The sequence below is a fragment of the Lepisosteus oculatus genome, chromosome 12, assembly GCF_040954835.1.
Source record: "Lepisosteus oculatus isolate fLepOcu1 chromosome 12, fLepOcu1.hap2, whole genome shotgun sequence".
Taxonomy (NCBI): domain Eukaryota; kingdom Metazoa; phylum Chordata; class Actinopteri; order Semionotiformes; family Lepisosteidae; genus Lepisosteus; species Lepisosteus oculatus.
Window position 1 is genome coordinate 15455574 of NC_090707.1, and position 24108 is coordinate 15479681.

At 36.4% G+C, this 24108-nt stretch overlaps 1 protein-coding gene across 5 annotated transcripts in view; it reads left to right on the forward strand.

The window, feature by feature from the left end:
• b3galt1b (UDP-Gal:betaGlcNAc beta 1,3-galactosyltransferase, polypeptide 1b) overlaps nt 1-24108 on the forward strand; it is a 108898-nt gene that overhangs the window by 70064 nt on the left and 14726 nt on the right. For 3 of the 5 annotated variants that reach the window (XM_015359050.2, XM_015359049.2, XM_015359054.2), the window contains one exon: nt 17979-18093. The gene's annotated coding sequence lies outside the window, so the exon portion shown is untranslated. Of the gene's footprint in view, nt 1-13301; nt 13385-13466; nt 13598-17978; nt 18094-24108 lie in introns of those variants that run through there. The other 2 variants (XM_015359055.2, XM_015359056.2) reach the window with 2 other exon arrangements.

A 24108-nucleotide genomic window follows, 5' to 3' on the forward strand; every position in this document is an offset into this window, starting at 1 on the left:
TCCCTCACAAAAGATATTAAACCAAGGCCTAGGGATTTTGCTATACAGTATACTGTATTCAGACGTGTTATTAAAGTAAAAATAATTTAAAGGGATTTAATCATTAGAATGTTCCATTGATAGTTTTAATTTCTGACATGTGTATTAGAGAAACCATATGTATCTATCGTGTTGGAAAACTCTGTTTCCTTTTCTGTAACATCCTTGTCAAATACAGTAATTGCTAGCTGAAGGTAGGGGTTTTGACACAAAAGGTAATTGAAACATGAATGAAAAAGATTCATGAGCCCCTTTCTCTTGACTGAATCAGGCTGAAAATGAGATATCAATGGGTGTCTTCTTGAAAGTAGCCTGGCTACATGAAGAGCTGAGTAATGGTGACAGAACCCCACATGGATGACAGGGTGAGTCATCTATGCAGTATAATTGTAATTGCTTCACTGCTTTAGCTGGATAAATAAAATATTAAGTGACTGACTTGGAAAACAAATGCTTGATAAAATAATACTGGCTTTACTCAGTTGAATCATGTTTTTTTATGTTTGGTTCCAGATGGTACTATTCAAACACTGAGTGTTTACAGTATATATATATATTTTATGACCTCTTTCTTCCCTAATTCTAGAAAGGTACACAAATTAAAAAATAGCATTTGTTGCATTTTCAAAGCCTCTCAGTATATTTAGCAGATTTCCTTGCCATTTATGCATTTATGTAATATTGCCTAACAGTTTTAATATGAGAACAAGTCTCATTATTTGAATTTTTTGCTGCTTTTTACAAAACTGTTTCCAAGATGAAAACTGAAATATTGTTAAAAGTTGTCATGGGAATCTGTGACAAATTTGTGATAATTTTTATATCCGCTGTGTTACAGAAACCATTGGGGAGTTGATAAATGATCCAGATGTCAAGTCTTTATTAAATATGCAAGTGATATTAGCTGTCTGGCATTTTTATTTAACTTTGACTGGAATTTCAGTCTCCTTGCACATTAGCTTCTAGACTCATATTATCCATTTCTTAATTGTGGCCCGACAGTATATTTTCCCTTACCTTTCATCCTTCAGATATTCTGATTTGAAAAGGCTCTGTGTTTTCTTATTTCCCTACATACGCCTTTCTCAATTAGATTAATTCACTCAAGGGTGAATCACAATTCTACAATTACAGTATTTACATCAAAAGTAAAAAATGAAGCCTTTCATCATCCACTGCTTCAAGCTGTTTCAGACAGCGTATATCAAACACAATTAACAGTGTTTGTATTGTAACAGATTTTACCCATCTACATCTACTATAGCAGAATAATCCCTAAATGATCTAAAGAGGTCTGCAGCCTCAACAGGATCAGTATGTCTATTAATAGACATCTCAAGATTATTGATTCATGGACATTAAGAACATAAGAAGGGTAGCAAACTGGAGGAGTGTAACGGAGGATACAAGAGCAAAGTAGGGCCCTGTGCGATCTTTGAGGCGAGGTTACACACGGGAAAGAGGGACAAGGGAAAGAAAGCCAGGTGTACAGTACTTACTGTATACGAAGGGCGAATCCAAAGTCGTAGTCAAAGAAGCAGTTCAGGTCATAAAGCCAGACGGTCAGGAAGAGTGCAGCGAAGAAGTGCAGGGAAGATACGAGGGTGAAAGAACTCCACTCGTTGACTCAATGTTGAGCACAGGGTAGTGAGTAAGCAGTCCTTAAGTAGTGTGGAAGTGGGGAGTGCGGTGCAGGACGGGGAACATGGTTGGATAATTAATCAGTGCATGGACGCTTGCGGGATTCAGTGCTCGTGGGAATGTGCAGGCGTTTATGTGCTTGTGTCTGGTTGCGTGCGGTCGTGACAACGAGGCTATTCAGCTTATCTTGGCCATTTGGTAGTTAGTAGCCAATTGATTCAAGCATCTCGTCCTGCTCTTTCTTGAAAGAAGCCAGGATATTGTCTTCAATAAAATAGGTCAAATTAATGGGTATCCAGTCCATGCTACCAAAGCCCTTTGGGAGGATGATAATAATAATAAATTAATTACATAGCCCTTTTCTGGATACTCCACTCAAAGCACAGTAATGAGCCAATTTAGAGATGGAGATTATTAGGTGGCCATGATTGGTAAAGACCAGGGGGAAAGTTGGCCAGGACTTTGAGGTTAATACCCCTACTCTTTTTGAGAAACACCCAGATGTTTAATGATAACAGAGTGTCAGGACCTTGGTTTTAACTCATCTGAAGGACAGCACTTTTTTACAATACAGTGTCCCTATCACAAGATTGGGCCTTAGCACCCACACAGATCGCAGGGTGAGTGCCACCTTCTTAGCTTCATCTTAGCTTTCCCAGGAGGTCTCCCATCCAGGAACTGGCCACACACACACCTGCTGAGCATCAGTGGGTTGCCCAATGTGAGTTGCAGGGTGATACAGCTGCTGACAGTTAAGGAAAGGGTAAAAAAGATTATCATGTTCTTAACTTTAAATCTACTGCCACGTAGTTTCCACTTGTGTCCACTGTAAACACTGTTCTTTGTCAATGTTTTTCATGACTTTAAATACTTAGATCAGTATCTCTTGTTGTCAATCTCTATCCCAAGACTAGAATGGTGCAGATTCTTCAGTGTGTCACTGTAGGACATTCCCTAAAGCCCCAGAATGAGTTTTATTTACATTTTCAAGGGTGTGCAGGAGAGTATAATAATGTAATGTTTCTTTATTAGCTCTATACAATTTCTTGCATTAGGAATTCATCTTTTCGCATACACCAGCTTTTCTCCAAGGAGACACAGACAGGGAGAGAAGCTTGGGGTCAGAGCACAGGGTCTGCCATTGTAGGGCACCCCTGGAGCAGTTGGGGTTAAGGGCCTTGCTCAGGGGCCCAACAGAGTAGGATTCCTCTGCCAGCCGTGGGATTTGAACTGGCAACCTTCCAGTCACAGACACAGATCCTTAGCCACAGAGCCACCCCAATTACATCAGTGCACAATAAATACAAGCCGGCATTTTGTTGCACACAAATCTATAATGCCCCTTTTTAGCAAAACTTGTTTACTGAGTGGAAGAGATGGTGATTTATTTGTGAACACATGCTGTTTTTTTGTTGCTGTTTGTTCATACAATCAATTTCAAGACATTACCATCCTAAGAAGGCCAAATATAGAATTTAAACAAAAAAGCAGCACATCTTCCTAGCTTGTTAACTTTGGTGACATGATTGTTGACTTGATAAAAGACACCAAGATGATATTTTGACAGTGTACTTTTTCCCATTTCAGGGATTAGTTTTATAGTTTGAATGTCGTATATATTTAATTCTGTTTGAATCAAGGTACTGTATGTGTATGCTCATCGGGAGGAATGCTGTTCCATACAGATTACCTTTTCTGTCAGTATGGTTGAGAAATGTTTTAGGGCTATTTTTTGCAGGAGATTGAGAAAACTAGAATATGCAGAATTTAAAATTAAATTGTGTTTCAGGTGAAGCAGGTTTGGCTTTGAACATGAATCGTGTGGTATTTTACATGCATGGCTGCCAAGAAATATTTTTTCTATCGTTACCTGTTTATATTGACCATTTAGCCTCTGACTAAATCAATAACAATCACACTCAGTAGCCTGAATGCCTTCTATTGTGCCATTAAACGGTAATTTGTGGAATGTGTATTAAAACTGCCACCTTCACTAGAAGATTTTCAACACTATTTTAATATTATTACAATTCTGTTGTATTTCCAAAACATGTTGTATTTTATGTGGCATTTAAAGGCTCCTGAAGCTCTCAGTATCTTCATCATCACTTTTTTTTTCTCATGGTAATAATGCTTATTGCCTTACAATTCAGTCACTGTTGACACTACCTTACTGTTTTGACTAAAACTGAAGAGACTGCAATTCACTGCAATGACTACAGTGTATTGCAGTTATCACATAATTCTATTTTCAGTAAATTATAACCTATGAAGAAGGTGAAGGCAAAGAAAGTGAAGTTAGAAACAGAAAAAACGTTCCAATTGTGGCATACTGTATGTGTTAAACGTAGGAAAGATGGAACCAAACCAAGAGTGACCAGTGTTCCTGAATGAATACTACTTTGCATAATGCAGTACCATGCTTTTCATTCCCCTGCGGGATCCTAGAGTGACAGCTGATTTCCTTTAAGCATGAGAGAATTTCCATTGCTTCAAATCAGCCTTCTGTAAATGCAGAATGTCTTGGAATCCTTAGGTCAGGCTTCAAGCACTAGCTAATTTTAACATGAGAAAAACAATCATATTTAACTGGCAACCTTGAAGGCTTTCGCCAGAGTGTGCCATTAAAAAAATATTTTTTGGGGAGGAAAGGAATAGTGTGCATAATTTAACTTTGAGTCTAAGGATATCAGACACTCCAAACTATCTGATGGAAAATCTGCAAAATGTTCATTAATGCTGATTCTATAGCTGTGGGGATTGATATGGGAGATCCCAGAGAAAGAGAAAAGTTAAGTACACTGCACGCATCGTTGTTTACATTGACTGAGGCCATGAATTTAAAGCATACACTGTATGATCTTGTGAGCCCTTAACAGCATGCTGAGCTGTAGCATTTCAGTAATTAAACTTAATTAACTTCCCTCCTACAGCCCACCCCCAACATTCACACATACATTGTCAGTGCATTGATGCACTGAGTTTAGTGCATAACATAATTATAATTTGTATATTGAAAGTATGTGGGGTTTCAGATACATAGTTCAGCCTAGTAAGAGTGCTGGTATTGGCCTTCAGCAAATCTAAAACCTCCAGTATAAATGCAGTCAAACTGATTTTGAAGATGACCGTGGATGCATCAATTTTAATCTTCAAGTTTGCCTTAGAGTATGTTACTTTTTTTTTTTCAAAAAGTGTTTTTTATATATATACAGTAGTACTTAATTATTTGAAAGGTAAACAAGGTCTTTGAAGTTAACTGTGCAGCTTAACCGGAATGTCAGTATGGCCAGATAATGGTCTTATAAAGTATATAAATCACACACACACCTTTAATAAAATAGAGAAGTAAAATACCTTAGGCTAATAACTTTCTTATGTTGAAAGTGTTTATTATACAGTGGATTTATAAAGACCCCTGTCATTTTTTGCTAATTTTAAAATCTCTGCCTTCTTCAATAAATCTAAGTAAGATTTTAGGGAGGAGACTGAATTCAGTCCCTTTTCCATGTGACACATTTGAGTTCATTTTTCAGCAGCTCAATTTGTGCCAGTTTTGAAAACCAACCAACATAATTCATAGAAATGTAAAAAACACAACAAAACATTGCTACAAATGATTTTAATTACCTGGAAAACATTAAGTTCTTTTTTTTAAATTCATCTCTCTTTCCCATGCCTTGTCTTGCTTTTTTATCTGGTCCACTATGTCTCTGATAGGGAGATTGATAGTTAAGGGGACCTGGCATTCATGCTACAGTACATAATGGTAGGAGTATTTCAAGCGAAAGTCCAGAGAATGCAGGACGTAATCCTTCTGTGCCATGATTGATTTTCATTAACTACTGAGGCCTATATTCAGTCGCGTTGCAGTGGGCCAGAGCCTAAATCGGCAGATAGTGGACAAAAGGCAGGTTAGACCCTGTAGCGCACACTAGTCCATCACAGGGCATATGCAGACACACACAGGGTTAAATGAAGACTATTTAGAAATAGCACTTAACCTAGCCAGCAAGGTTTTTGAACTGTGGGAGGAAACTGGTGCAACAGGCATACATGTAAAACATGCAGTCTCCACACAGAAGGCACCCCCAGCCTGAGTTGAATCCAGAGCCCAAGAGCTGTGAGTTTACAATGCTAACTGCCTCACCTCCAAGTCACCCTTCTTTTGCACAGTGAACAAATATATTAATGTTTATTCATGTAAAAACATAATCACCGGATCTCTTGAGACAGAGAGGCTTTTGCTGAAACGTTGTTGATTGAATGCCCTTTTTTTAAACTACGTAAAATTTGTCAGCGGTTTAAAAGTGTTGCTGCACTGAGGTATTCTGATAAAAAGCAAATAAATGGCAATCAGGGCATATTTCAACTTATGGAATTTCTTCCATGTGTACAGAGTTAATTTCTGGTACATTCGTTAAATAATGATAATGATAGAAGAACTAATCTAGAAATCTGTTTGGGAACCTGAGTACATTTCGCTCCATCCCACTGCCACCACACTCCCACACGCACTGCCACAGAGCTGCATATCCTTCCCACACACGCACCTCCATACGTTGACCTCTTTTGAATTATTGTCTTGCAGGGTTATGGTTAAAAATGCACGAGGTACATTAACAGCAGTCAGCTCTTTACAGTATCAAAAGTGCAATTTGAAATTCTTTTGCTGTACTTTTTTGCCTCAGTGTGATAGATCATTTTTAGACCACAGCATGTGGCCTTTTGGCAAATTTAAAAACACGGCGAAAAGCAGAAAAGTCTTCAGGTTGAAGGACAGGTCTTTTGGGAAATGGTGTCACACAATTGTCTCAGAAAATATTTTCAGCAGCCATTTTTGCTGTAAAGACATTGATATCAAAAGCCTCAGAGCTCTTTCGTTCTTTGCTTAGAGCAAAGCGATATAACCACTGTAAAAAGTCAGGTAGTCATAGTGAGGTATACTGTACATTTGCGACAGCTGGATATTTTTGAATGCACCAATGCACATGACATGTGTTATCATTTAGTTACTGAAAAAAATCACCTACCTGTAGAACATGAACATAACAGTATTTTGCTAATGCAAATGAAAATATTTTTAGAACCTACTGTGACATACAGTTATACACTGTCCAAACATTGAGAGACAATAAAAAGCAGCAAAGTGTTAAAAGGATGTATGAAGTTTGACTTCTAAATCAGAGTAACCACAGATTTTAATGCAGCAAAGAAGAACATTGTTTCAGCATGTCAAATGAAGCTGAATTTCATGAAGATACGGTGGTTTAAATTAGACATGAGTCTGTTAGATATCAGCTGTAGTCAAAAAGCCTGCTACCAAATGTCAATTTTTACACAGAGAACAGCTACATTTCGTTAGACAAGCAGTCCTACTGGGCTTATTGGTTTCTGAACTGTTTCATTTCTGCTTGAGATATTGCAAAGCAACATAGTAAATATTAATAGAAAAAATTCTGTATTGTTTCACAGAGTACAAAAAACAGTTTTTAAATCAAGATTAAATAAAGATTTCAAATTTTAGAACCCCTATTTTGTTACTTGAAATGGAGCCTGTACTATTCTTAGTACTATACTGTAGTACTAGTAGTAATAATTTTTAACCTTCATTATGAAAATAATTTTAAAAGTTAAGTGTCAAAGCCACAGTCTTTCTTCATGTTAACAGTTCTCTAAATGCTCACTTTGATGATGATGATATACAGTAACAAACAGAGTAAACAACTACATAGTGCATGTTGCAATTGTTCGTAGACTTTGCCTGACAGTTTCTTGAGACAGAAAAGTTTCCTGTGGCAACAAATGTGCAAAATTGGGTTTAATATATCAGTGAAATCAATGTATAAAAATATGGCAGTTCAAGCATTAAGAAACCTATTCAACAATAGGAAAATCTTTTGTACTACATCCCTTGTCAGCAGAACCTGTTCTCACGTCAGCAGAAGGATTCATTCATATGCCAGTAGTTGCAGCTTTCATTCTATTACTGTTTGTTGCAAATTAATTTCTCCTTCTCCCTCTCTCTTTTTTTGCAAATAACAACAATTACCATTATTGTGTTTCATTTCCCATGGTAAGATTTATCTCATACCAGTGTATTTTCTTACATGGTGTTTTAGTGATTTGCTTTTGTAAATGTTTAGCACTGAAAAAGGAGGATTGGACTGACTTGGACTGAATTGTTTTAGTACAGAACAGGGAACAACATACTGTTTACAGCATTTGTCTCAGTGAAAGGGTTTGTGGACGCAACAGGTCACTGGGGCTATTTCAGGTTTTAAAACAATCGTTACCCAAACAACTTAGCAGCCTCTGAAATACTGCCAAAGGAGACTTAGCACGGAAACCGTTGCTATACATTCAGAAGGTCAGTGCTGTTGAGCTACAATTCATTAATGGAATGGAGTGACAATGTACTGTATAGGTTCTAGGATTGAGTACAAACCACATAAAGCCAGTTAAACTGAAGCGAGGTCCAATACAAAAGCTTTGAGTTTTTTACGTAGAATGTGTCCATTTTCTAAGCCATTTGCAGTCATTTCAAGGTATGAATATGAAATATATCTTTCTTTTTTTCCATAGAGAATCAGTTTTTCTAAATGAACTAAATTAATTTGTGCCAAAAAAGAATGTAGGTTTATTTTGAAAGCAATATAGACATGGCATTGATATCATTCAACAGGAAAATACTAATTTCTGATACATTTCATTAAAACGTATTATGTCTTACATTATTATTTCAATATTCAAAATAAATAAGACTTACCCATGTGATTTTAGATGCGTGTAGTTAAATTAGATAAAATAGATTTGTATAGTTAAAAGCTAGCAAGATTGTTGGAGTATACATGTAGATCATTTGTACAGTACATATGTGTATTTTCAATTTTATTGAATTACTTCATTTGATTTTCATTCAATTTTCTACAGCACAGTGTTGTATTTAATTCACAATAAACTCATTTAACTTTCTCAAGAAATGTTCTTTATATATTATTGCAAAGATGGTCTGCATTTACATTAAATTTATGCTAACTTTGGTTGTCAGCATGATGTATTTATACAGCTTAACCAACATAGCTGTGTTGCTTGTTCTGGAGTCTACACTTTGTGTAAAATATGCCTCCTGTTTTCAGTCTTAAATGGTCTTTCACACACTGTAGTTTTTACTTGTGTTCTCTGGTTTCAATTTTGATTCTCAAGAAGTGCAGTTTGTTGACTTTGTTAGTACCTGTCTGTGTAGTATATTCCTTTAAGCCACAGAATGTAGGTGAGATTTCCTAGCAGAAATGTCTTTTTAACATCCCGGTGACCAAAAACATACACAGCATTGTAAATGAGGTCAATTTGTACATGTACAGTACTTCCTTTGATGTACTGTATATTCTACATCAACTATAACTACAGTATACAGTATTTCCTAACATTATGTTTGTATTTTGTTTTGCTTCTCGAGTTTGGCTCAAAAGTTAAGATGATTTATTCAGGGACAGCAAGATCCAAAAATAAGATGCTTTTTAATGTTTGGATCTCTTTGGTGGGATAGATTTGGCTTCACCTGCTTAGTTAATGGGTAGCCTCCTGCCAATAGGATGAGGAGACTCAGACCCCCTTGGTTCACTCCACATTCAGACAAGAGCGAACCAAGGGGCAGCTGCAAGGTGTGGAGAGGGTGGAGGAGGGATGCTTGAGATGAATAAGAGGCAAGGTGTTCGTGTGTAAGATATATGGCTAATTTCCATAATGACTGTGATTAGCAACAGCTGAGTGAGATTAACATGTTGCTGTTACCCCTCCCCTTACTTCAGATAATAACTTACATACATCAGCATAAACACCAAAGTCATTTTATAAATATCTCGCTCAAGCTGTTTTTCATGTTGTATCTAGAGTTAATGTTTTTCTTACCCGCTTTGTATTATTGTGCAGTTTCCTGCATTTAAATGGCATCTGCCAGGTGCATGCCCAACCTTGGGATTTTTTGGTGCTTCTACAGATTATCCTAATGGAAGCCCAGTCAAAAAAAAGACCAATTCAGTACGTAATGCTTCTGAATCGCAGAATAGAAGATTGGGGGAAACCGACCTCAACAGATACACTGTATGCCAAATCAAGTCATTGTAATAATACATAATATGTATAATAATGTAATCATTTGTATTTCATTTGGTTTGGGGTCTCTCAGATCCATGTAGTTAGCAAACGGTAGACATGCCACATTTCCATTCTAGACAAGTAGCCTATTTAAATTGTAGTTTTTTATATTTTTTTCTTTACTAAAAATTAACAGATGTTTCCCACAATTGTATAATACTGTGAGGGTCACCTGCCTAAAAATAGGTGCTGCCCAGCCAAACAGAAATGTGAAAATGAATGTACAGTACAAAAGACTGTCCAGTGATCGCACGTTATCGACATAAAACGCATTGTTTTCCTTGCGTTTTCTCTTGTATTTCATTGAATGTAGATATTGTGAACTCAAACTGTAGCCCTTTGGATTGTAGTCGCTCTCCCTGTGACAGTGGCAGGAACAGAGAGGACCTTTATGAAGCCAGAGTTGACTAAAATATGCCTGAGGCCTAAAATATAGGCAAATTGATTTAAAGTTTTTTTTTTAATATAAAATGTTCCCATCTGCTAAGCCTTGCTGGTCTCACCTCCCTTGTTATTGAGTGCACTTGTTTTTCATTTGTTCTTTAATTTCATACCTTTTTCTAGGATTAATTTCTACAAAGGGGCCACTTTCCAAGATCTTGCCTAAGGTCCCCAAAAAGCTAGGGCCGGCCCTGGTAGTGGTACTAATACAGATCCCTGTTGGACTCCACCAATGACATTAGTTGTAGCCACATCTGACCAGAGAAGCATACTGTGAAAAGTCTTAAGTGCCTTCACACATCGAATTTCTTTTTTTTCTTTCAACATAACAATCATGTTGCGCAGTCATGGGTTTAATATGTTACTTTCATGATATAATATATGTATATATTCTAATAAATTGTAATCACTTTTAAGCAGATTTTATCGCTATTTAATACCTGTGGGTAAACATTGTTTATATTATTTTCTAATTAGAAATAAAGACCTTGTGCTTTTGAATTAATTTGCTTAATTCATTTTTTTTAAATGGCATTACATGATTAGTTTTTTTCTTTTGCATTCTGATATCTATAACTTTTAATTGTAACCCTAATTGTATTATTTTTTTTCTTATTGGTCGGCATAATCAAAAACCAGTTTGTAATTGCTGGAAAATAGACTTGAATTACTTTCATAAAGAAGACAGAAAGACATCTGCAGTGAAGCAATCAGTTTAGATGTTAGTTTAAAGCTCATGTTTATTTGAGAATTTGGCTGAAGATGAAGTAGGCTGTACATAAAAGTAATAAAGTAATATACAGTACAGTACCTTGCAAAAGTATTCAGACCCTTCCCATGATGTCCCCATTTGAAACAATCACTTAAAAATGTCAAAGCCTGAATTCTCATACTGAAGACTTCTAAGGGAAGGTAGGTCACAGGAAATATAATGCAAAATCTAAAGCGAAATAAAATGATAATTGTTGATTACTTAAGTATTCAGACCCTTGACCTCAGTATTTGGTGTTAGCTCCTCTGGCAGTATTACAACTAGAAGTCTTTTTTTGTCCATTTCAATGGCCTTTGCACAGTAAACAAGCTTCCCCATCCATGGTGATGAGGAGCAGAACTACAGTATAGCATCATGCTGCCATCACCACGCCTGACAGTAGGATTGATGTATTCTGGGTGATGCACTACAGTATGTTGGGTTTGTGTAGGACATAATGCTTTGCACCTAGAACACAATTTCCCATTGTGTCTTCTCTAACCACAAAATCTTTTGCCACATGCCTGCACTATCACGTACAGTACTGTAGGTGCATTGTTGCAGACTCCAGATATTTAAGGTTGTTTTTTATATAGTTCCAAACAAGCCTCCTTTGTGGAGTGACTGTGATATTGTTGGCCCATGGACATTTTCTTGCATCTCAGCCACCGAACTCTGTAACGTTAAAGTTTCCTACTTACCTGGTTGTTTAGTTTTGAGGGACAGCCAGATTTAGACAGTGCCTGGGTGCCTTTCATTCTTAATCATCAAGTTGACAATCCTCAAAGAGATAGTATGTGTCTTTCAAATGTTTTTATACGTTTGATCTGTCTTTATACAACTTTATCCTTGAGATGTTTTGAAACCTCCTTGGTCTTCATGGTTGAATCTTTGCATTTTTAAAAGGTTTAGCCCCAGGACTGGGTAAGGCAACAAAATATCTTGATTGAAAATATATAGTGTGACAAAGCATCACTTTTAACACAATAGTCTAGGTATAGGTTTCTGCTCCATTGAAATTTTGAATTCTGAACATTGAATATTGAATGAGTTGAAGTGAAGCTTATTGATAAGGCTGAGTTTTGCTGACATGCTGGTGTTTATTTTATATTTGTCATGGGCCATAATCTTCCTCAAAACATTGCACAGTTGTGAAGATAATAAATGCATATTTTTTTATGCTGAACGAGTAGGATTGGGTTCTATACAGTATATTCATACAGACAATGAAGAGTACCAGCAAATGAGCAAATGCAAATGTTTTAATTAGCATTGAAGATTAGAGATTGAACTCTTCAACCATATCTCTGCCATTTTACAACATTCAATCATTTTAGTTTTAAATATATAAATAAGTGAAAAATGTATATTTTGGAATTAATAACAAGTGTCTGTAAAATGTGTTCAGACTCTACAGTCTCTGTGTTATAATGCCTTATTTTTGCAGTGTATATCCATGTTAGTTCATTGTGAACTGCTTTTAATTGCATTCTTGTTGTTCAGAAATAGCAATTTCGTTCATGATTACCATTAAAACCAGTTTAAGGTCCTTATATGGTGTTCAGTAAAGGCCATAAAGTGGTACTATAGTATATAATGTTTAGCATTTCATATGCATGAAAAAAAGTCAATGAAATGGAGCTTTGTTTTTTTTGCTTCCTGTTGCTTTGTTACCTACAGTACAGACAGAGTCTCTTGACAGGGATCAGGTCGGTTTTTCATCTCTCCAAGACAGGGCAGAATTAGAAAACACAATCAAAAGGGTCAAAGGAGATACAAATCAAGTACAGCACCATCTGTTTCTTAATGATTACCCGCTAAAGCACGGTACACGTGCTGTGCCTGTTATCCTCATTTTGACCTTCTCCTAATGTATGCATAAAAAAAAACACTGCGTTGAATGTGTTAAACACAGGTTAAAAAAATCTGCTAATTTCTGCCAGCCTCTTCCTTTTCTAAGTCTACCTCTGTTTTGTTTCAGTGAAGAAATCAGTAAAGGAATATTTTTTCTGGTTCATTTTACGTTATCTGCTGTTTTTTCCCCCAAGGATTACATTCAGCAGATGTGTTAGGGTCACATGCCATTTTCATACATTTACATATGAGACAGAGTCTTTTATACTGGTCTGATGATGTGTTTTTTTTTCCACAATCCCGGGTTTTGGAGTCACATATTGAAAACTGGGTGGCTCGGCGGGGCAGCAGTGAGCATTGCTGCCTCAATGCGCTAAAATCCTGGGTTCATTTCCAGACCTGGGGCGCTATCTGCATGGAATCTGTATGTTCTTCCTGTGTTCGCGTGGGTTTACTCCGGATACTCGGGGTTCCTCCCACAGTCCAAAGACATGCTGTTAAGTAAGTTGGCTTCTATGAATTTGGCCCTGGTGTAAGTGTGTGTGAGTTTGTGTCTGTGTGTGCCCTGTGATGGACTGGCATCTCATCCAGGTTGTATCCTGCTTTGCACCCCTTGCTTGCCAGGATAGGCTCTGGCTCCCCGGCGACCCTGTACTGCATAAAGCGGTTCAGAAAATGGATAGATGTTGGAAACAAAGAAACTGAAATATGCAGGTATGAAAGTAAAATATTCAGATAGTTCAATTTGTAAAGGAACATACTACTCCAGTTGAAGGTTATGCTTTACGTGTGTATGTTTCTGTGTTTTGCTGAGCACCTACACACTTGCTCCGAAATCAGGGAGGAACACAACTCTTCTACAAATGTCTACATGTGTTACAGAGCTTGTAGCATGCTTAAAGCTGAAAGGGTTCATGGAGCCTCTCTGCACCTTCCCATTAACTATCTGTGTACAGCGGTCATTGGAAAGATGTAAAGACACATTTTCCACTCCAAATTACAGTAGGTGAGTTGCATAATAAAAATGAATTAGATGCTCTAAAAAGTAAAATACTTAGATGTAGATTCTTCCTGTAAAAACTGTGAGGATGTCAGCAAATGTGAAATTTCTTCTGTAGTAATTGGAAGTTTTAAAGTGCTGATATGCTTTAAATTCTCTCTCTGTGAACAGTTGTAAAAAGGTCAATTTCATGCAAACTTAGTTTTAACTTATAGTCTATACTCCTACCATATTTTATATTTTGCTGAAAAGTGAACAATGCATATTTATGTTGCTGCAATGAATTATTCCTGGGAATAGACTTTACATACTGCTTTCCAATCATGAGCCTGTCTCCCTGAAGTGATCAATTTGACAAAGAAAGATCCTCATTCTGGCAATTCAACCACCTCAGCAGGAAGGTAATATTTACTAGATTAAATCCTAACCTTGCGTACACTACAATGCGGTAAACTGATATTTTCTAGGCATTTCTGTTGTTGATATTTTTTAAAGGACAATTGGTTGTGTATTTGTACCATCCATTATTCAGCAAAACAGGAAGGAAGAAGGATTCCACTTGATTTATATTTAATTAAACAGGATTTTCCAAATTTTCCTGCGACCAATAGATATCTTTTCTTCATTGATATTGATTTAAACGAGGTCTGATTCTTTTCTGATCCCAAAATACACTTCACAAACCCAAGTGCTTTAAAAGTGTACATTAAAGATATACATCTAATGACAATTTCAGTCAGGGCCTACAGTGTACATGTGGGGCTTAGACATTTTATCTTGACTTATTGATTAGAAGGGAGGTTTTTTTTTGCCCTGCTCCTCAATTCCCTGAAGCAGACAGAGACATAATAGTGTAATTAGCACAGAACCTTTCTGAGGTGAATACTGCTTTCTTTTTCTGTTCTCTGAAAGCACTTTTTACTTACTTTTTATATGAAGAACTTATCAGTTTTTTCATACACTCTCAATTTAGAATTGGAGATTGTTAACCAACTCAATTGACTGCCACTACCCTTGTGCCTTAGGCAGAATGCTATTTATCTAAAACGTGCATCTGTTGGAGTTCATTGGGTACCCAGGAAGACTCTTGGATTGCATTTGCTTGACAGTCTAAGATACTCAGGTCGATGACAACAAATTTAAATTGCATTCAAATGCTGCTTGGAAAACCCCAGTCACATACAGCAAACTGTTCAGCCACTGCATCGGTTGGCAAAGTCTAGAATTTCAGCCTTGACTTCTACAGGCCAGCTACACCAACCAAAAGTTTTCTTAGCTGATTCATAGAAATAATTTGATTGTCCATTGCATTTTCTGGGGGATCAATCCTTCATTTCAGGTTCATAATATTGTACTAACCAATGATGTGTCATGCACTGCTCTTCTTTCCTCTAAGAATGAACACTGTGGGTTTTAGCATCTGAGCCACAGACCTCACTGGACTTTGTAACATTGCAATGTGACTGCTTTTCAGTCATCATTTATTCTCTACATTCACTTCTCTTCTCCTTTGAAATCAACTGTTGACAATGAGCTAGAAATATTTTTTATTGAAAGTTATATTTTGAAAGTAAAGGAAAGAAGCAGTCAAAAGCAGTATAAATAGTTTGGGTCTGATTGATGAGTGGCTTTTTCATATGAATGTTTTCATCCCAATAGGGAAGTAATCACTACAGTATGTACTGTATTTATCTTTTCATGTTATCGCCAATATAACATGCCTATAGAAATTTCCCAAGTTCTGAAATGGTAAAGTTATTCTCATATTATCTTAGACAATAATACCCAGATAGCCACAATTTGTCAGCATATTTTTTAAAGAATAAGCACCATAACAAGAATTTTACTAAAATAAATCCATTAATTCAATTCTTAAATTAAAAGTGAAGAATTTCATTTTAATTGTATCTGGGTTTTTTTGCTACCAGACCTTTTCTACTGATTTGAATTTTCCTAAGGCAATGAAAGGAGAGGCATGAAAGGGATTCTGATTACCAAACAATCAAAAGTCTTTCTTTCATTTGTTGCCATTTTTATCTTCTTAAAAGATCACTTTATTAGCCATATACAATTTATTGCATTAGGAATTCATCTTTTTGCATAGCCCAGCTTGCTCTCCATGAGACACAAACACACAGACAGGGAGAGAAGCTTGGGGTCAGACAGCAGGGTCAGCCATTGTACAGCGCCCCTGGAGCAGTTGGGGTTAAGGACTCAGAGGCCCAACGGAGTAGGATTCCTCTGCTGGCCACAGGATTTGAACTGGCAACCTTCCAGCCACAGGTGCAGATCCTTTAGCCACAGAGCCATACTGTAGCACCGCCCATCTGCTCCATTCTGTCAGCAGTCAAAAAGTATGCCATACAATATAATTACAAAAAGAGTAAAAAAAAAAAACACATTCAAATTCTGAAAATTCAGTTCTGCCTCTGGGGTTGAAAGAGCTGAATCAAATGTCATTTAAACTCATTTCATCAGATAAGACAATGCTGTGAAGTTTGAGTAAAATAATTGAGACTGTACTACATTTGTGAATAAAAATAATTCTTAACTGAAGATAGGGAGGGATGACACCAATAAAGTAAGTTTAACCCAGGCTGTTGTAAATCATAATTTATCTTGAGGTACTGTCTCAAAAATTATGTACAGTACAGTATATATCTTCAGAGTAAGCCTCTGTTTCAGTGTTTCTCGTATGCATCCCTCCTCCAGCCTATCTCCTCCCATTCATCCACCCCTCAGTCACTCCTCACTCTGCACAAGGTCCCAGGGTTCTCGTTCTCTGGCCAGGGCCAGCCTCAGCCAAAGCCATTAAGACAAGTTTCCCTTTACCTGGCCAATAAGCACCCTCACACCTAAACATTCAATGAACTCCTCAGACACATCTAATTCCTGGGTGTTGTCATTATTCATGAATCTCAATATAAGAACAGTTTTAATTCTACTGTGTTTGTTTCATAGTCATTAAAAAAGTCCAAAGTAGAATGCCTTTAGGAAGATAGATTGCTATATAGATATATTAATTAAATTCAAAGAGGCTTTTAAAGTAATATTATAGTATTTTCTTCATGCTTACATTGTTATGACATGGTAATATGTTTAATATTATTTTCCCATTTCTAATTTAAAAACGTCTGTGTTAATTCATTGATGCAAATACTGTACATGAAAACACTGTATTCTCTGTAGAATTCAAGGCATTTATATGCACATATTTGTCATAAGGAATGTGTTGCAATTTTAGTTGATGGTATGACTGCACAGTACTTCATATTAGACTGAAGAGTTTGGGAGTGGGGACAAGCTGCAAAGGAACAATAATTCCATACGAAAAAACTAAAATAAAAGCTGAAAAAAATCACAATGTTTCTGCTGTGGACCCTTCCACACACCTGTAGGAGACTCAACAACCAAAATGCTGTATTATTTCTTCTTTCATTTTACTTTTTAGAATGGAAGTAACATCCTCTTGTTCCTTTGATATTAGACATTCAACTGAAAAGCAAAATTATCATCTAACTAAAGACAGTGTATGCACTAAAAAAAATAATGAAGAGAAGGATGTTGATTTTTTCAGTCTGTTAATGTGATGTTTTGATCATCATACAGTATCTGTCTGATGAATTCTGGCAGGAACCTCTCTGAAGCAAACACCCAAAAGCACAGCGTGGCTGCTAAGTACGATGTCATCACCCTGCTGCTATGGTTACCCACAGAATCATAAATCAAACAAGACTGTATAAAAATGTCTTCTTGCCTTTAGGTACTGTACCGTTGAGGCAAAACACAGATTTTGAGGTTAAAACAGAAGTTCTCCCATATAGCACTACATAAATCCAAATTTGCCTGTGGTAACAAAAGTAATGCACTAGGTTTATAAAACCTGATATGCTGCTCTTCACTTCAGGTGACAGATGAAAAGGCTTCACAAAAAAATGAAGGTGGCTAAAAGAAACTGGAAAGCCCAGTGCAGATTTCAAACCAAAGATAATTGCCTTGGTTTTGTGTTGATAGTTTTTGTTGCAGCTCATAAAAGCACTTGAGACCAATTATTTATGAATTTTACAAATGATTGCTGTATGTTTCACATTACAGGTGTGTGGAAACAAAGGATGGGTTTTATAATGCCAGGAGGAAGAAGAGGGGCAGACAGGAGCTGAACGATTGCCACAAAAGAACCTGAATCTTGCCGTTGGTCTGACATCTTCAGGTACCTCATTGTTCATGTACAAGAGTCTGTGCTCTGTGCCTTTTCAGATATTTAAAGAGTTCTCACTTCATTGCGTGATGATTTTTATTAGTTTAGACATGTTTTATTATTTAGTTTTAACTCTAGCTTAAAGAGAATTTAAAAAGATCAGCAGTGGCATTCTGTTAGATGCACTCTGGTCTATTTAAATGGGATCAACTCGGAGACCACATGCTTTTTCCTTTGACAAGCCTAAATAAATAATGCAGAAGACTCATTAGAAACTTCAGTCCATTCTTCGTAATGGAGTTGCTGTGAGCGTTTTTGTGGATTGTGGTGGCGTGATGGTGGTTGAGTGTTAAGACATTTGTATATCTGTAAAGAGCACAACAGCAGCCTGACTTTGTACTGTACATGTACTGACATTACAGATATGAAGTGCTCTTGCCAAAAAAAAATTAATCTAAGATTTTAAATTGAACTATACTACTGTATCTTAGAATTTCAAATGAATGATATAAATGCTGTATAAAACAAATTATGTACTGTATGTCCACTTTCACAAAATGCCAAAATTTAGTGAATTTAATCAGAATTAAATGTAGAATGTTGAATTATTTGTGTATAAGTATTTATTATTTACTTTAACAAGTAATTCTTTGAAGATATTAGGTAGTATATATAAAGTCAAATAAAAAAGACCATATTATTCTATCTGCTCAGATTAATGTGTTGATGAACATTTGCAGATGTGAACTTTCTCCTGCTGCAATGATTAAGTATAATATTATGGAAAGATGTCAAATCCTGTATGTCAACAACCAGAAAGTCAGAATTAACCATTGCTAGTCCAACTTAGCTACTACATTAACAAACAGTCTCACCATTTAAAATAACATTGAGCGTTATGGAAATGTGGAAAGAATGCTTGATTTCCTTCAAAAATTGCTCTTATTTGATGGATATTTTTTGTCATCAATTTATGAAGATTCCAAGTTTCATTAGTAGTGTTCGATGGAAATTTTTATCATGACTAGGGAATACTGGTTATGTATACTAAAAGCTAAAAAGAGATCTAATCCTTAGTCTGATCTACAGTAACTGCAGGGAACAGTGAATATTTATGCACAATATTTATATACATTGTTTTGACCTCCTTATATCTGAGATCTGAAATTAATTACTAATGAATAGACCTGTCCCCTAATGTACCTTTTTACCTTTTATAACAATGTAATATTGATAAATTATGCAAAAATAAACTTCATCCACCCATTTTCTACATGCTTTATCCAATACAGGGTCACAAGGGAGCCAGAATCTATGTCCCCTATGCCTAATTGAAAAATTATACTGTACTAAAACACATACCAAGGAAAATACAGTAATATACAACTAATGCTAAAACTTATTTAAAAATGTATTAATAAGACCTTTAACTAAACAAAGTTCAGTCTTCTCAACACATTGATTCACAAAGTGCATATATCCAATTGTAATATATTTTTAATATTCAGTAGGCTAAATGTTTTTGAAGCCATTTATTAAAAAATGTCACCCTTATAAATAAAACTCCCGTCACCATTTCCAGGTTTCATGTACAATTCAAGGCATCTAGCAAAGCAGCGCAAATTAGTTTTCTACTGTTATGTCTGCCACGAAGCGTTCTTTCAGGACTCTAGGGAGAAGCAGGTGTGAGCCTGGTCAGTACCTGGATGGGAGACCTCCTGGGAAAAAACTAAGGTTGCTGCTGGAAGAGGTGTTAGTGGGGCCAGCAGGGGGTGCTCACCCTGTGGTCCACGTGGGTCCTAATGCCCCAGTATAGTGATGGGGACACTATACTGTAAACAGGTGCCGTCCTTCGGATGAGACGTAAAACCGAGGTCCTGACTCTCTGTGGTCATTAAAAATCCCAGGGTGTTTCTCGAAAAGAGTAGGGGTGTAACCCCGGCGTCCTGGCCAAATTTCCCATTGGCCCTTACCAATCATGGCCTCCTAATAATCCCCCTCTATGAATTGGCTTCATTACTCTCTGCTCTCCTCCCCACTAATAGCTGATGTGTGGTGAGCGTTCTGGCGCACTATGGCTGCCTTCGCATCATCCAGGTGGATGCTGCACATTGGTGGTGGTGGAGAGGAGTCCCCATTACCTGTAAAGCGCTTTGAGTGGAGTGACCAGAAAAGCGCTATATAAGTGTAAGCAATTATTATTATTAATTATTAACACAATCCGGGGAGGAGAGAGGAATATACAGGGAAAAAAGCATGCAAAGGGAATGGAAGGAAAACAGGGGGCGTGTCCATGGTGTACTGGTGTTCGGGGGAGGTGTGGCCGAGGCAAACTGTCCAAGGGAATCCGAGGCAAATCCATGAGTGTAGCAAAAGTCCAAGACCAGGTAATCCATCCTGACAGACAAACAGAGGTAAAAGCAGGAGTGGGATCTGGCGGAGGGTCGGGGGAATAAAAGGGGGTAATGGGACCAGACGCTCCCTAATCCTGGACTCAGAAGGTCAGGACGCCGTCATAAAGCCTGTGCCGTCGAGTCGCTCCTGGACTCACGGATAGGCGGGCTTCCGGGCATCCATCTTCCAAAGCTGAGCCCAGATTGGCAGGAAAGTCTGGCTTTTAAAGCCCGCGGGACAGGAACCGGAGGCAGGTGCAGGGGATCAGTACTGAACAAGGAAGGGCTGGAGTGTCCTTAAAGGAGGGGTTTACGATCGTGACATGTCAGTCATGTTTTGCAGTTTCTTTGGTGGTTTATTTGTGCTCTTTGACATTGAAAATATTTGCTTTCTTTCAAAGACAGATTGTCTCTGGAAAATGATCCTGTGTGTAGACAGAAAATTCTTTTTGGCTTTATTGAAACTCTCAAAGATGAAATAATCAGTAGGAAATTACAGTGTGTTATGATTTTTGTCATTATTTTATTTTAATTGTTCTTCAGCATTCACCCTTCAGTTGTCCTTAAGCAGTAACATATTTCCCGTTAACCATACAGATATAAAAAAGTATCAAACAGATACAGATATGAGAAGTATCAAACTGAAGGGAGAAAACTCACCTATAACAAATACAGCATGACTTGTCTACTCATGCGAGTTAATTCCTGTATTTTCATTGATTGTATTTACCTGAAAACAACAGTCTGAACAGGCTATCAAGTTTCTAATGTAATGGAATTTCCAGTATTCTACTATTGCTTGCTAACAATCATTCAATTATCTGTTATCATGCTGAACCCACAGTGCTGTGAGCTTAGCAGGATTTTTTATCATCAATTCCATTTTAATTAAAATGCTGAAAGTAAAAGGACACTTCAGAACTTAACCTCCCCAAGACCTTCATGCTCCATTAAAGAGCAAAAAAAGCATCAAGGTGTCTTTTCACATATAAAACTAATGTAAACGTGGAGAACGTATTGTATGGTCAAATATATTTAAAAAAATGAATATAGTTTTTTTTTCTCATGGTTGCAGTTATTTTCTGTTTGGCTTTTCAGAGCCTGTTGATATGAATTTTTAACATCTTAGAAGAGATACACCTTGTATTCAGATAAATATAATATAATTATAATGTTATGAAATATTCTAACCAGTGTCCTAGCATACCTTAGATAAGCCTCATTTTTATTTTTCAGTATTTTTTTATTTTGCTTCAAAGAAGTGTTGAAAAGTGTCCCTTCATCGGTGTAGAAACAATCCCTTTAAAGTATAAATTAAAGAGGAAAGAATTAATAACAAGTAAGTTAAATTTGTTAATTTGGATCTACCCAAAAAGAGGAACTATGCAGCTAACAATGGCTGAGTAAACCTAAAACACCATGTGTTAGAACATTTGACAGTTAGAACATTAATTCAGGTTTTTTCATTTAACCATCTGATAGTATACAGTATGTGCAATACCTTATTTTCATTTATGTACTATATATTTGATGTCCAATATTTTTTCTCAAACTGTAAAGCAACGGGATCTGTCTTGTGCAATAAATCTCTGCAGCTACAGCACAGATTGTACCAATTGTGTATCCAACACAATAGGACTTGTTTATCTGTTTCTCCCATTCAGGATGCATTTAAGTACTCATAAATGCCAAAGGATGTTCTGCTTGCCACTCGGTTTCTGTGTAATGTATGCATTGATCCATTAGAAAGCCTTTCATTCTTTTTCCCATTCTACTTTCATACAGTATATAGGATTGTAAATTGAGTCCGGCACCTATTAAGCTAAAAACGCCTTTATTGGCATTGTGTTTGACGGATGTGTCTATACTTTAACATTTCACCATAAATCAAGGCATTCCTCGCTTGTGTAAAGAAAAATATAATTAATCCTTTTACACAAAAGACTTCAGCAGCTCTCTAAGAAAAAGAATTAACATTGCTTTGTGGCAATTGATTGTGACTGTATTCTTGGCTGACAACAAATTTAACTCTTACCCTAGAAAATTATTATATATTTCACTAAGTGTTTAGACACTCATTCTGATGTGTCTGTTTTATCCCGCTGCATTTCAGTGTAAGATAGCTCTCTACATCTCACATAATTTTGTGTTGCTGAATATCTAATGTTATTGTTTTTGTATTATATATCAATCACATCTAATACTGTTGTAATATTTAAAACTGTCTTTGAAACAGTCGAAACTATTGTTAAAACTGGAAGAGCTGAAATTTGTCTTTGCAATCTGATGTAGGCAGACAAGAGAGATTTGCACTTATACTTTCAGACTGGTAGATATAAACTGAACTGTTTCATGACGTTTCTGACAAATGTCCTTCTCAACTTGTTTGGAAAGAAATGTAGCCAAAGTGGTATGAACTTGTTCAAAACTGTCTTTGCCTTCTGTCATTAATTTGTGCACAGCTGTTCAACCTACTACTAAAAAAAAATAGAAAGACACTGTTCAAATGTCTTAAATCTTTGTCAGCTCCAATTCCTGTGTCCCACCATTCCTTCATTTGCCTGAGAATAAAAATTGATTTATTGTTGTGAACCATGTCTCCAAAGATCTTTTCACTATCAACATACTTCAGTTAATAAGGACAGAAGCATAATACACTTTAATCAAATTGTAGTATTTTGTGCTTTCCAATGAACATTATCACCATTTATAGTTCCCTGATTAAGTTTTTTTTTAGACTAATGGTGAAGTGCTCTGCTCTTTTTATCACTCTGTAACTAAAACATTTACACAGTTCTCAGTATGTACATTTTGTGCATTGGTGTGTTGCCAGTTGATTTACTAGTGGTTTTGCAATGTTCCTGGACTGACCCTTGTGTTTTCAAGGGTGCAGAGAATGTGTGTGAGTGCAATTTGAGTACAGTTATGGCATAACATGGTGATGTATAAACAAAGGACTGTATACACAATAACATATAATTACATTGCTTCATCATTGAAGAGACTATTTAAGTCAGGATAGGTAAACAGTCATAAAGTAGCAGAGCATGTTCTTTCTGTTGTGTGGCCCTCTTTTCAGACACACATACTGTATCACAGCCTGCTTCTTGTTTCCAAAGCAACCAGAATCCCTTGTCAGTCATATAAATTATAATTAGTTATGAAATGGTGGATTTCAATGCAGTCACTTTGTCAGTGAATTTGAAGATTAGATACTACATGGAACACTTTTTTCCCCATAAACTTAATGCTGTTTTTAATCAAATGACTTAAAAGGTTTTACAAACATTTACAATAAATAAAAACCTAGCATTATGGGTATGGTTTTGTCCTCTCTTCGTTAAAAGATTAGCAATCCATGTGAATGTATAAAAAGACATTACAAGAAAAGTAGTTTCTCTTGTTCTTGTCACAGCATTAAAATTGCCTTTAATGGCATTGCAGAAATAAGAATGCATTCTCTTCTGTCATGTGACAGTGAGAATATTACTGAGAAATATAATTTGACTGCCATTCTGAGATTTCTTTCTACATTTATTAGTATTTCAGGAGTAATGGCCTTTTATACAGTATGTAGAATGATTATTTTAATTTCATTAATTGTACGTGAATATCAGTTTTATAACCTTAATAA